The sequence below is a fragment of the Uloborus diversus genome, chromosome 9, assembly GCF_026930045.1.
Source record: "Uloborus diversus isolate 005 chromosome 9, Udiv.v.3.1, whole genome shotgun sequence".
Taxonomy (NCBI): domain Eukaryota; kingdom Metazoa; phylum Arthropoda; class Arachnida; order Araneae; family Uloboridae; genus Uloborus; species Uloborus diversus.
The window spans coordinates 53717486-53730176 of NC_072739.1; the positions used below are offsets into that span (position 1 = coordinate 53717486).

The 12691-nt window shown below is 38.9% G+C and overlaps 1 protein-coding gene across 1 annotated transcript in view; it reads left to right on the top strand.

The window, feature by feature from the left end:
* LOC129230217 (uncharacterized) overlaps positions 1-12691 on the top strand; it is a 59794-nt gene that overhangs the window by 35247 nt on the left and 11856 nt on the right. The gene's annotated exons all lie outside the window — the stretch shown is intronic.

Below are 12691 nucleotides of genomic sequence, written 5' to 3' on the forward strand. Positions count from 1 at the left end.
ATATTAGCGATTGCTGGGTCTATATGATTTAGATCGTGTTAAAGCAGTGCAATGGGGCAAACAAAAAGAGCCCACTGTATTGCAACTGTTGCAACAGCACCTTAACATGAAAATTTGCAAAACAGGTCTGTGGCTGCATCCATGTGGCTATCTAGGTGCCAGCCCAGACGGAATTGCAACAGATTCCTTTGGTGTGTCCCACATAATAGAGGTTAAATGCCCTTACAAGTATCGTGACTGTATGTTATCTGAGGCTTTAAAAATGGATACATCGTATTTTATCCGAGTCAATGAAGAAAACACAGTTGATATTAACAAAAACCACGCATATTACCACCAGGTTCAAGGAGAATTATATTTCACTAATATAGACTCCTGTTACGTGGGGGTGTGGACCACCAAGGAATGTTTGATTGTAAAAATAGAAAAGGATGCTGAGTGGGAACAAAATATTGATAGGTTAAAATATTTTTATGTAAATACTTTCATTCCATGGGTTATTGAAAATCCTATGTAAAAAGTACAGAAATTTTTCATGGGATACTAAATATGAAATAGTAATGCAACGGATATTTGGCCTAGTTTGGTAGTTGATCCATTTTTAATTTTTTAATTTCAATAATATGTTTGTTTAAAACCTTTGAAAATGGAATTAAATATGTAGAAGATACTTGCAAATGAAATTTTTGAACATGTGCTTGGTGGAAAACTGTACACTGTATTTGAGATTTTAATTCTTGGCATCTTGAAATTATTTTAATATTGTAGAAGTTATTTATTTATTTGTGGAGCTTGATTTAATTTAATGGTAAAGCATTGGTGCTTACTTTTTTCAGTACCAAATTGGCAGTTCACCTAATTGTTTGATTTTAATTTGTTTTAAAATGAAAGTAAAATGTTTGTTTAAATTCATAGGATTTTAAAACATTCAATCAAAAAATGTATTTAAACATGCAAGCATTATCGCCATTTGGTGAATAAGTGGGTGATTCCAGGAATCACCCCAAAACTTCATCTAAAATGCCATCAAACTTGCAATATTTTGCCAGTTCTTTCAATTTTGCACTCCAGTTGGCGATATTTTCATTTTCACGTTGGGATGCTCGATAAAACTTATACCGTTCAACAAATACCGATCTTTTTGGCGCTACATGATCACTTAATTTTTCAACAAATTCATCAAATTCCAAATCTTTGAGTTGTTTGGGTACACATAAATTTTGTAACAGTTTATAAGTATCTTTCCCTACTAAACACAGCAATATAATGGCTTTCTTTTTCTCATCCGTAATCCCGTTGGCGATGAACATCTGCTCCAACATTTCATGGTAAACGGCCCAATCATTTGTTGATGGGTCAAATTCTTTCAAGTTTCCAATTAAACTCATTTTTCACATGTTAATATGGATGAATTTATTTTTCTCTCGTCGCCACTGTTTTATATGCACAATAATATAACATCGCTTATAAAAACAAAACATTTAATAATGCTACTACTAATTTTGTTACAACACCATATTCAAAGTATCAATTCATGGAATGAAGTCTTGTTGCCAATCTCTAATATAAAAAGTCCTGTTGCCGAAACATACTAATATGTTATAGATACGAGATAAAACTTCGTTTAGTTATTGCATTTTCTTTGCGTTCTCACGGCGAAGACACGCGCGACCATGACATGCAACAGACAGCAGACACATAAATCACATCTGGAATAAACACAGACGGCGTTTGGAATTTACCCTCCGCTGTGAAAAGGGATTGTTTATTATACTGGAATGGAGGGAAAGGGAGATTGAAACCATGGGTGGTCATGTTATTAGTAAAAATATGTCTTTTACAAGTTCCAGGGAAAATGAGCATCGCTATTTTTTGAAAACAGAGCCTTCATTTCTAGCGATTTTGCTCTGTGCTCAACACGCTTATTTTCTTCGCTACTATTTTAAATCGATGCAATGTTTTGTCTACTTTATATATAAATAGAAAAAATACCCGGCGTTGCCTGGGTCAGTAATAATTGCAAGAAACAACCGCTATTTTATTTCGTTTTTTGTTTTAACTGAAAGAGCTCAAAACACACCGCTTTGACGTGATTAAAAATCGAGCTTCTTCCTTACCCATAAAAGTAAAATGGCAATAAGTATGAAGAACCAACGAATATTCATTTACAAACGAAAGCACAACTTTAAGAATATAAAAATTTGAAGAATTTCCAAAATATGAACTAACAAACACAAAGATCACTAAAAAAAACCGTGGCAATTTTTTTGCAATTTTTGTGCTCAATGACGTTGGATTACTGATTTTTTGTAGTTTCCAAATGTTTAAATGACTTTAAATTCATGTTTGCTCCGCAGAAGCCTTGACTCAAAATTTTCATTATGATTACTTTTAATATTGCTGTTGTTGGGCAACAAATTTTTGTAACAATGGGTTTTATATTTAATCACATAGAGAGGCCCTGCTATACTAAGAAATTGAAGCCGGAAGTTGCACCGCTGTATCCCAAGATCCTTAGCTTCTTGCTGAGTATTTTAAGATGTATCTTGATTCAAAGTATTCCATTACTGAATCTCAATTGGTTGTTAATTTAAACTTATATATTGTTGCACGTTTTTGAAGTTGCATTAAAACATGAATTAAAATGCAAACCAATCCGCCAGCTACTTGATACGGTCTCTTTGCGAGATTGGTGAAAACTCTACTCGCGAAGCGATCACATTAACATAACCCCGCACATCATTGCACCGCTGTATACCATAATTCCGGCTTCAATTTCATCTCCTTTTTACCATAGACGGGGTCTCTCTATGTATATTTCGTTACTCTATAATTAATCATAACATGGGGAAATTACATGAAATTTACTGTTTTCCACCATAGCTTTTTTAAACTAAGTTTTTAAGGAATAAATTATAGCCTAAGTTGCTCTCTGATAAAGTAGCTATCTATGGTGAAAAAATGGTTAAAATCCATCCAGTAGTTTTAAAGTTTACGCCGGACATCCGGCCAGAAGTAGCCCTTTATGTATAAAGATAAGGATGCAACTCCTAAGAAAGCAATAAATATCATGCTTGCTCCAGAGAGGCCGTGATTCAAAATTTACATTATGATTACAGTCGAGTCCCGACTTACGCGAGGGATGCGTTCCAAGACCCCTCGCGTAAGTCGAAATTTTGCGTTGTGGAAAAGGGTGTGCATAAAAACTTCTATAAACGCGCCCAATTATTTTAGACTCTAGTAAATATCCCCTCAACTGTTAAAAACCATTTCCCAACTATGAATTACTGTTTCTTTACATAAAGAACTGAAAAATTACTTAAATTCTTTTAAAAAACTTTTATTCAACCTAAAATACTACTACGATGCACAAAATCAATGATCAATGGGAAAGAAAGACAAAGTACTTACGTAGTAAGAAAAGCAAATGCAGTAAGTAGATCCAGAAATGATATTTGTAACTTAAAAAAGTGAAGATGATATGATTTTTGCTACGTGATCAATCCGTTATTCTAATATATTTTAAAATACAGTTGCTTCACTAGTTTTTTATAATGTTTCCATCGATGGCATTGGCAACACTCTTCTTCCTGGTTTCTTTAATTCACAATACAAGAGCACTTTCCATTTTCATAAATTTTTGCATTTTACTAAGATATTACTCGGTGAACTTTTACGGATTTCCTTTTGTTGACTTAATTGTATGTATGGAAGATTCACTCATACCTAATTGTCGTGCTATCTTCGATGCATTTTTTAGTCGAGATTCAGCTTTTTAAGATGCTTTAGCATCAAAATGCTTTACCTTTTCTTTAATTGTCAAAAACTTTCTCTTTTTCTTTCTATCTTCACAACTGTAGATGAAACAGCGCTCTTAGGTGCCATTACATTTCATCAACTTTCTCATTTACCCCCCCCCCCCCGTGTCCGTTTACCTTGTCGTGGTGGGGGGGGGGGCTTGCGGTGTGGTGAGTTCGGGGCGAGCTCTTGGGAGGAGTAGTGAACCCCCAGTTGCTCAAACAGAATATCGGCGGGAAGGGACTTTTGTTTCCTTCCTTCCCTCATCACACTTACCAAATTCAGACAAAAACCCCTAAGCCAAGGTGTGTCAACCGTGCCGACGGCTGCGTGGTACCGGGGGTAGTCGGTACCTCAAACGGGAGCCTTCAGGGATAGCAGGCGAACCCTGTCGTACGCAGCCTTACCTCTGTGTAGGGGGGCTACACAGAGGCTAGACCCCACTTTTCCCCCTAGTTCTCTGGTTAATTTATGGATATAAACTCAAAGAACACCTCTCCCCCTTATGGGGAGCGTCAGACTGTATATTCGAGCTTAGCAAAATTCTTTATAATTAAACGAAGCGACCCAAATTTAAATTTTACAAAAATATCTCCCTTTGTCATCAATAAAGCCTTAAGTCATCAGATAGGTGAATTTCAAACTGTTAAAAAATTACGAAATGGTGAACTTTTAGTCGAAATTAAAGATACCCAACAAGTTTCAAAAATAATGTCAATAAAACAAATTGGATCATACCTAGTCACTGTCTCAGAACATTCAACACTAAATTTTTCACGCGGCATAATTTCTGAATCTGATCTTCTCTATACCTCAGAAAGTGAAATATTACAGGAAAAGCAAGACCAACACGTGAGTGGAGTTAAGAGGATCTCCATCAAACGTAACGTCGAGATGGTAAACACAAAACACATTATTTTAACATTCAGTACACCCATCATCCCGCATCGTATTAAAGCCGGCTATCTCTCTTGTCCAGTTCGCCCCTATATTCCAAATCCGCTCCGGTGTTTCAAATGCCAGCGATTTGAACATACAAAGCTTTCGTGCCGTGGTACTGAAACCTGTGCCAGGTGTGCAGAGCCCGGTCACGATAGCAATAACTGCTCTAAAACATACAAATGCGTTAACTGTAAAGGGGATCACCCTTCATATTCCAGATCTTGCTCAAAATGGCTATCAGAAAAAGAAATCCATGTTATTAAAACAACCCAAAAAATTTCTTATCCAGAAGCAAGAAAATTAGTCGACTCTCGCACACCCACAGTAGGAATTTCCTACTCTGCAGTAGTAAAAAAGATCTTAAAATCAGCAAGTACTCAGACAGAAACACAAACTGTTAATAATAACGCTTCGCTAAACTCCACAACACAGACAAATAAACAAACCTCTTCCTCTAGCAGTAAAACCAATGTAAGTAAAACACAAACCAAAAAATCCACCAATGCAAATTTAAATAACACTGCTGTTGAACCATCTAAGAAAACAGTCGAAAAAAAGAAAATTCTCGCACGCGCAAAACTTGGGGTATCCTCCAAACAGAGACCCACAAAACATTACAATTTTAAAAAGGAGGACTTCTTGCTTACCAGCAAGAAGGTTAAACTAACGAAATCTCCTCCTCTTCCCTCTGACGAAGAAGTCGAGGACATTGAATTTGAGGAAACTCCCCCAACCGATGATGAAAGTTGGGTGGAGGATCTTCCTGCCTCTTGATGTGCTTCTCTCTCTTTGGCCGTTTTTCTTTCTCTTTCTTCTTCATTGCCCTGAATATTCTCTCTTGGAACTGTCAGAGTTACTCGCATAATGTCACAGACATCAAGGATCTTGTCGAATACCACCAACCGGCCACATTTTGTCTGCAAGAAACATTTCTGTCCCCTGCTGATAGACCGAGGTTGAAAGGTTTTGACATATACCGCAAGGACTGCTTGTCAGGTGACCGTCGTTGTGGAGGAGTGGCATTGCTAATCGCTAATGATTATGCATCCAGCCAGCTCAATATCAACACATCCCTGCAAGCAGTAGCTGCGCGCGTTCACCTTCACTCGCTGTTTACAATCTGTTCTGTATATATTCCACCTTCTTACGATTTGAGAGGCGTGGAATTGCAAACACTTGTAGATCAACTTCCTCCCCAATTTGTCCTCTTGGGGGATTTTAATGGCCATAATCCTCTCTGGGGGAGTCCAGACTCCAACAGCAGAGGTTTAATTATTGAAAGCTTTATTGAAGACAATGATCTATGTGTTCTTAACGACGGTGAAAACACTTATTTTCATATTTCTACCCAATCTTACCATGCCATCGATCTCGTAATATGCTCACCTTCTTTTCTGCCACGTTGGGATTTTCAGGTGGAGGGTGGTCTCTACACCAGTGGCCACTTTCCGATCAGGATAACCTCTACTGGACGCTGCGGCCATCAGCAGCATCAGCAAGCTCGACTTCGCATTGATCGAGCTGATTGGGCAGCATTTACCCAGTTGGCAAAAATTAAATCAGAAGACGTAACTGATATTGATATCGATGTAGCGGTAAAGCGAGTAACCGACATTATCCAAAACGCAGCTGACGCTGCCATACCAAGAACCACTAAAGGCAGGATCAAGTTTCCTAAGCCTTGGTGGAACCTCTATTGTCAGGAGGCTCATAAGAAGCAAAAAAAGGCATGGAATACGTTTCGTCGTTATCCAACCACACAAAATCTCGTGGCACTTAAACGAGCTCGTGCTGAAGCTCGAAGGATTCGACGGAAGAGCCAGCGGGACTCGTGGCAGACCTATGTCAGCACAATCACGACGTCCACCCCATCAAAGACCGTATGGGGTAAAATAAAAAAAATCGTTGGCAACTACAATATATCTTGTGCACCCATTCTGGAGAATAACGGTCGTATTTTATCCGATCACAAAGAGGTGGCTGACTGCATGGGGACTTATTTGACAGAAGTCTCCAGTGCAAATAACTATTGCTCAAAATTTTTAACCATCAAATCACGCAAAGAACAAAAAGTTCTAGATTTTAATTCAAACATTTTTAATCAATACGACACAAAATTCACCCTTCAAGAACTGAATGCTGCCTTACAAAGATCAAAAAACACATCACCAGGTCCAGATGAAGTTCACAATAGTATGTTAAAACATCTAAGCAGGTCCTCTTTAGAACATATTCTGCATCTTTTCAATAGAATTTATTCGGAACACAGATTCCCAAAACCCTGGTGTCAAGCAACAGTAATTCCTATCCTTAAGCCCAATAAACCATCTGAAAAACCTGAGAGCTATAGACCTATAGCTCTCACTAGCTGCCTATGTAAAATAATGGAACGGATGGTTAACTCCAGGCTGATATACATTTTGGAGTCGCATCATCTGCTACCTCCATATCAAAGTGGATTCAGGCGTGGTAGATGCACAATAGACAACCTATTGCTTCTCGAAATACTAATAAGAGAAGCATTTCTCAAACGAAAACATCTCGTGAGCGTATTTTTTGACATTGAAAAAGCATATGACCGTACCTGGAGATATGGGATCCTCAAAACCCTGCACGAGTATGGGTTACGAGGTAATCTACCCATCTTTCTCTCTAATTTTCTAAGAGACCGAATTTTTCGCGTACGTGTCAAGTCTGTTCTTTCAGATGCATTTATTCAAGAAGAAGGAGTTCCCCAGGGAAGCGTACTAAGCGTAACTCTTTTTGTAATTGCAATCAACAGCTTAATCGAACAACTGCCTCCCGCTGGCAAAGGTACCATTTTCGTTGATGACTTTCAAATATCTTTCTCTTCATCGAGCATGAGTATCATTGAAAGACAACTTCAAATTGCTATTAATAAAGTAACACAATGGGCGGAGGAAAATGGCTTTACTTTCTCCGTTCAAAAAACTTTCTGTATCCACTTCTGCCGTAAAAGAGGTCTTCATCCTGATCCAACACTTCTCCTTAACAATCAACCAATAGCTGTAAAAGATCAAGAAAAATTCCTCGGTCTTACACTTGATAACAAACTCAAATTTATACCGCATATACAAGAGTTAAAAAAGAAATGTTTGCTAAAATTAAATATCCTTTAAGTCTTATCGAACACTTCCTGGGGTGCTGATACAGAGTCTCTCTTAAGAATCTACAGGGCTCTAATACGCTCAAAACTTGATTATGGATGCTAAATTTATGGCTCCACGGCAAAAAGCTATCTGAAAGTTCTAGATCCAATCCACAATCAGGCACTGCGCATCTGCACAGGAGCTTTCCGAATCTCACCTATTAACAGTCTTCATATTCTTGCTCATGAACAATCTTTAAACAATAGACGCCTCAAAGTTTCATTGAACTTCTACTTCAAAATAAAACCTTATACTGAGCACCCTTTACACCTTCATATTTTTAATCCATCTAATGTTATCTTATTTCTTCATCGTGCTTCTGCAACCCCAACATTCGGGATCCGAATGCGCCGGGTGCTTTCAGATTTGCAACTGTCAGATTTTAATACTCTCAATACAATAAAACTGATTGAACCATGGTGTGAAGTAGTTCCATCTACCATCAATGACCTCACTAAATTCTCTCTAAAGAGACTACCTCCAATACAGCCTACCGACAAATATTTTATGATACAAAATGCAAATACTATGATTATCATGACATTTTCACTGACGGATCAAAAGCAAACGATCACGTCGGCTTTGCTGCAATAATAAATGGTCAAGTTACCGCTGAACAATCACACCCATCTTGCCCCCCCCCCCCCCGTGTCCGTTTACCTTGTCGTGGTGGGGGGGGCTTGCGGTGTGGTGAGTTCGGGGCGAGCTCTTGGGAGGAGTCGTGAACCCCCAGTTGCTCAAACAGAATATCGGCGGGAGGGGATTTTTCTCCCTTCCTTCCCTCATCACACTTACCAAACGCGGACGAAAACCCCTAAGCCAAGGCGTGTCAACCGTGCCGATGGCTGCGTGGTACCGGGGGTAGTCGGTGCCTCAAACGGGAGACTTCAGGGATAGCAGGCGAACCCTGTCGTACGCAGCCTTACCTCTGTGTGGGGGGCTACACAGGGGCTAGACCCCATCTTTTCCCCCTAGTTCTCTGGTTCGTTTATGGATGAAAACTCAAAGAACACTTCTCCCCCTTGTGGGGAGCGTCAGAAAGACTCGTTCAGCTCTGCAAAATTTTTTATAATAAAAAGAAATGAGAACCTAACATTTACTGATGTCTCCCCATTCTTAATTAACAAAGCTTTAATAAATCTCATCGGTGAGTTCCAATCGGTTAAAAAATTACGTACAGGCGAATTATTAGTCGAAATAAAGCATCCTAAACAAGTTCATCCTATTCTTGCAATCAAACAACTAGGCCCATACCTTTGTACAGTTTCAGCACACTCAACATTAAACTTTTCTCGGGGAATCATTTCGGAGCCGGACCTTCTATTTACTTCAGAGAAGGAAATTCTAGAGGAAATGCAAGATCAACACGTAAGTGGAGTGAAGAGGATAACTATCAAACGCAACGGCGAAATGCAGAATACGAAGCACATCATTCTGACTTTTAATACGCCTATCCTCCCTTCACGTGTCAAAGCTGGTTATCTCTCTTGTCCAGTGAGACCTTACATCCCAAATCCACTACGATGTTTTAATTGCCAGCGTTTTGGACATTCCAAGCTGTCATGCCGTGGTACAGGAACCTGTGCCAGATGTGCTGAGCCCGGCCACGACAGCAATGAATGCTCAAAGGAATTTAAATGCGTCAACTGCAAAGGAGACCACCCATCATACTCTAGAAAGTGCCCTAAATGGCTAACCGAAAAGGAAGTACAGGTCATCAAAACCATTCAAAAAATATCATATCCAGACGCGAGAAAAATTGTCCAATCTCGTACACCTACAACTGGACTTTCATATTCTGCTGCTGTAAAAAAAGTATTCAACTCCATAAGCACACAAACTGAACCTCCAGTAAACAAAGTAAACAGCAATAAAATACCGAACTCACCTAATGCTATAACTGTAAACACAACCAAATCAAATAAACAAAATAATAGCCCCAAATCTTCTTTTCAGAAAACTAATCAAAATCAACAGCAAATAAAAAAAACAGATAATGTATCCGTTATTGTTAATCAAAGCAAACCATCCAGTCAGAACTCGAAAAAACTAATTGAAAAAAAGAAACTTTTACAAACGCGCACAAAAATCGGGGTAGCCTCTAAACAGAGGCCCCCAAAATTTTATAACTTTAGAAAGGAGGACTTTTTGCTTTCTAGCAAGAAAGTAAAATTGACCAAATCACACATAGAAACACTCCAACAACCTCCTCCCCAGGAGGAGGACGAGGATGTTGACTTTGAAGATCTTCCGCCATCCGACGATGAAGGGTGGACGGACCATCCTCCCTCATGAGCTGCTCCCTCTCTTTCCGGCCGTTTCTCCTTCCTTTTTTTCTCCATGGCCCTGAGCATTCTCTCTTGGAATTGTCAGAGTTACTCGCATAACGTCACAGACATCAAAGATCTTGTCGAATACCACCAACCGGCCATATTTTGTCTGCAAGAAACATTTCTGTCCCCTGCTGATAGACCGAGGTTGAAAGGTTTTGACATATACCGCAAGGACTGCTTGTCAGGTGACCGTCGTTGTGGAGGAGTGGCATTGCTAATCGCTAATGATTATCCATCCAGCCAGCTCAATATCAACACATCCCTGCAAGCAGTAGCTGCGCGCGTTCACCTTCACTCGCTGTTTACAATCTGTTCTATATATATTCCACCTTCTTACGATTTGAGAGGCGTGGAATTGCAAACACTTGTAGATCAACTTCCTCCCCCATTTGTCCTCTTGGGGGATTTTAATGGCCATAATCCTCTCTGGGGAAGCCCAGCCTCCAACAGCAGAGGTTTAATTATTGAAAACTTGATTGAAGACAATGATCTATGTGTCCAATAATGGCTATGATGAATTTTCTTATGATGCTTGTTAATGTGTTGGAAAATAGTGGCGCCATCTATTTATGATGATAGACATGAAACTAAAAATTTTATTTTTTGAATTTTTCTATTTTTGACCCCCCCTACGAATATAATTTTTCCACTGGGATTCGAACCCACCAAAAAAGGACCTGCGGGCGGCAGTTGTTATGTTGACCGATTTAACCGTTCGCCCGCAGTTCCTTACCCTCATAAGAGCTTTTAAAGTTTATATGCAGACAAAGATTAGCCTAGGATTACAGTTACATAGTAACAAGTTGATACTAAACTTCAATTAAAGATGAATGTTATAATTTGAAGAATAAATTATAAAAATAACAATGAGACTGATTGAAGAAAAGAACAAATCGTTAATTAGTATTACTCTTTGATTAAGAGATATGCAGGATGGGGGGGGGAATATGTTTTTCTTTGTCGCCACATATTTTTTTCAGCAAACAAAGTATTATTGCTCAGCTTGTTGAAACATGATTTTTCATGCAAACAATGTATTGGAATGTGTTTGAGAAAAAGTGAGTTGTATGTCACTGGAAATGGTGAACATCAGTACTATACGTCACATGCTTGACCAATCAGAGATCGTTTCAGCAAGGAGATAAGGCAGCGCCCCCTAGATAGGGGACGCTGGATAAGGTCAGTTCTCTGGACGAGAGTTTAGTGTGCGTTACTTAGCCCTGCGGTCAACTTCTCTGCCCTCTCCGACTCTCCTCTATGATGAATCCCACCAGCAATATGATGGATCGCCCGGCGGAGTTTCCAAATTACCGAGGAAGGAAAACATGGCAAGTGAAGTTCAGCCTGGATCAGCTTTTCCGGAGAGAATGATGCCTGAAGGTTGGTTGGTTGATTTGATTTTTATGGCGCAAGAGCCCTTGAGGGCTATACTGCGCCAAACGATATTTTATTATGTGCTATTTATTTTTTATTAAAGAATATAGTAAATAGAAGCATATTTTGAAGGAGAAAGCATAAAACTTCAAGTGTCAATATTAAAAAAGGGCATCCGATAAAAACATTTAAACAATTTGAAAATAAAGACAAAATGGGCGAAAAAATATCTTGAAAAACAAAGGAAGGACGAAATCACATAATGACCAGACAAACACTAAATTAAAAAGGAGAATCCAATCTCCTGGAGGAAGGAGTACAAATTGCGATGGGGTGGATCCCCCAGCAACTCCTTCAAAGATGGGTTAAAATTATTAAAATATTTATAACGAATTAGATTAAAATTTGGGCAGTTGCATAAAATGTGCAACACTGTCTGATTTACATCACATGTAATGCATGTTGGAACTGGTTCATGACATAAGAGATATTTGTGGGTGAATCTGGTATGTCCAATGCGAAGTCGAGCTAATAAGACTTGTTCTCTCCTGGTGATATTTAATGATCCGAAACCTCTAGTGGAGGGCTGGATTGAATGTAATTTATTTTCGATTTCTGAATTCCACGTCCCCTGCCAATACGTGTTGAGGCTTACAACGATGGCGTTTTTGATATCATCGAAAGGGACACTATTATCGACCAGGATACTTGCAGCTCTGGCAGCTGAATCTGCTGCCTCATTGCCTGCAATACCCACATGACCAGGGATCCAACAAAAGGTAATTTCAAAATTATTTTGCATAAGGTTTTTGTATAAAAGATATGACTGGATGACTATAGGATGGCTATTACTATTGCAGTGAGTGATGGCTTCCACTGAACACTTGGAGTCAGTGAATATCACCCACTTTTTGTAGACGGATTGGGTTATTGATTGTAGCGATGAAAAAATAGCTTTTATTTCTGCAGTAAATACCGAGCAAGATGTGTTTAGTTTTTCTGCCGTAACTTGATCATTAATTATTGTTGAAAAGCCGACGTGATTGTTTGCTTTTGATCCGTCAGTAAAAATGT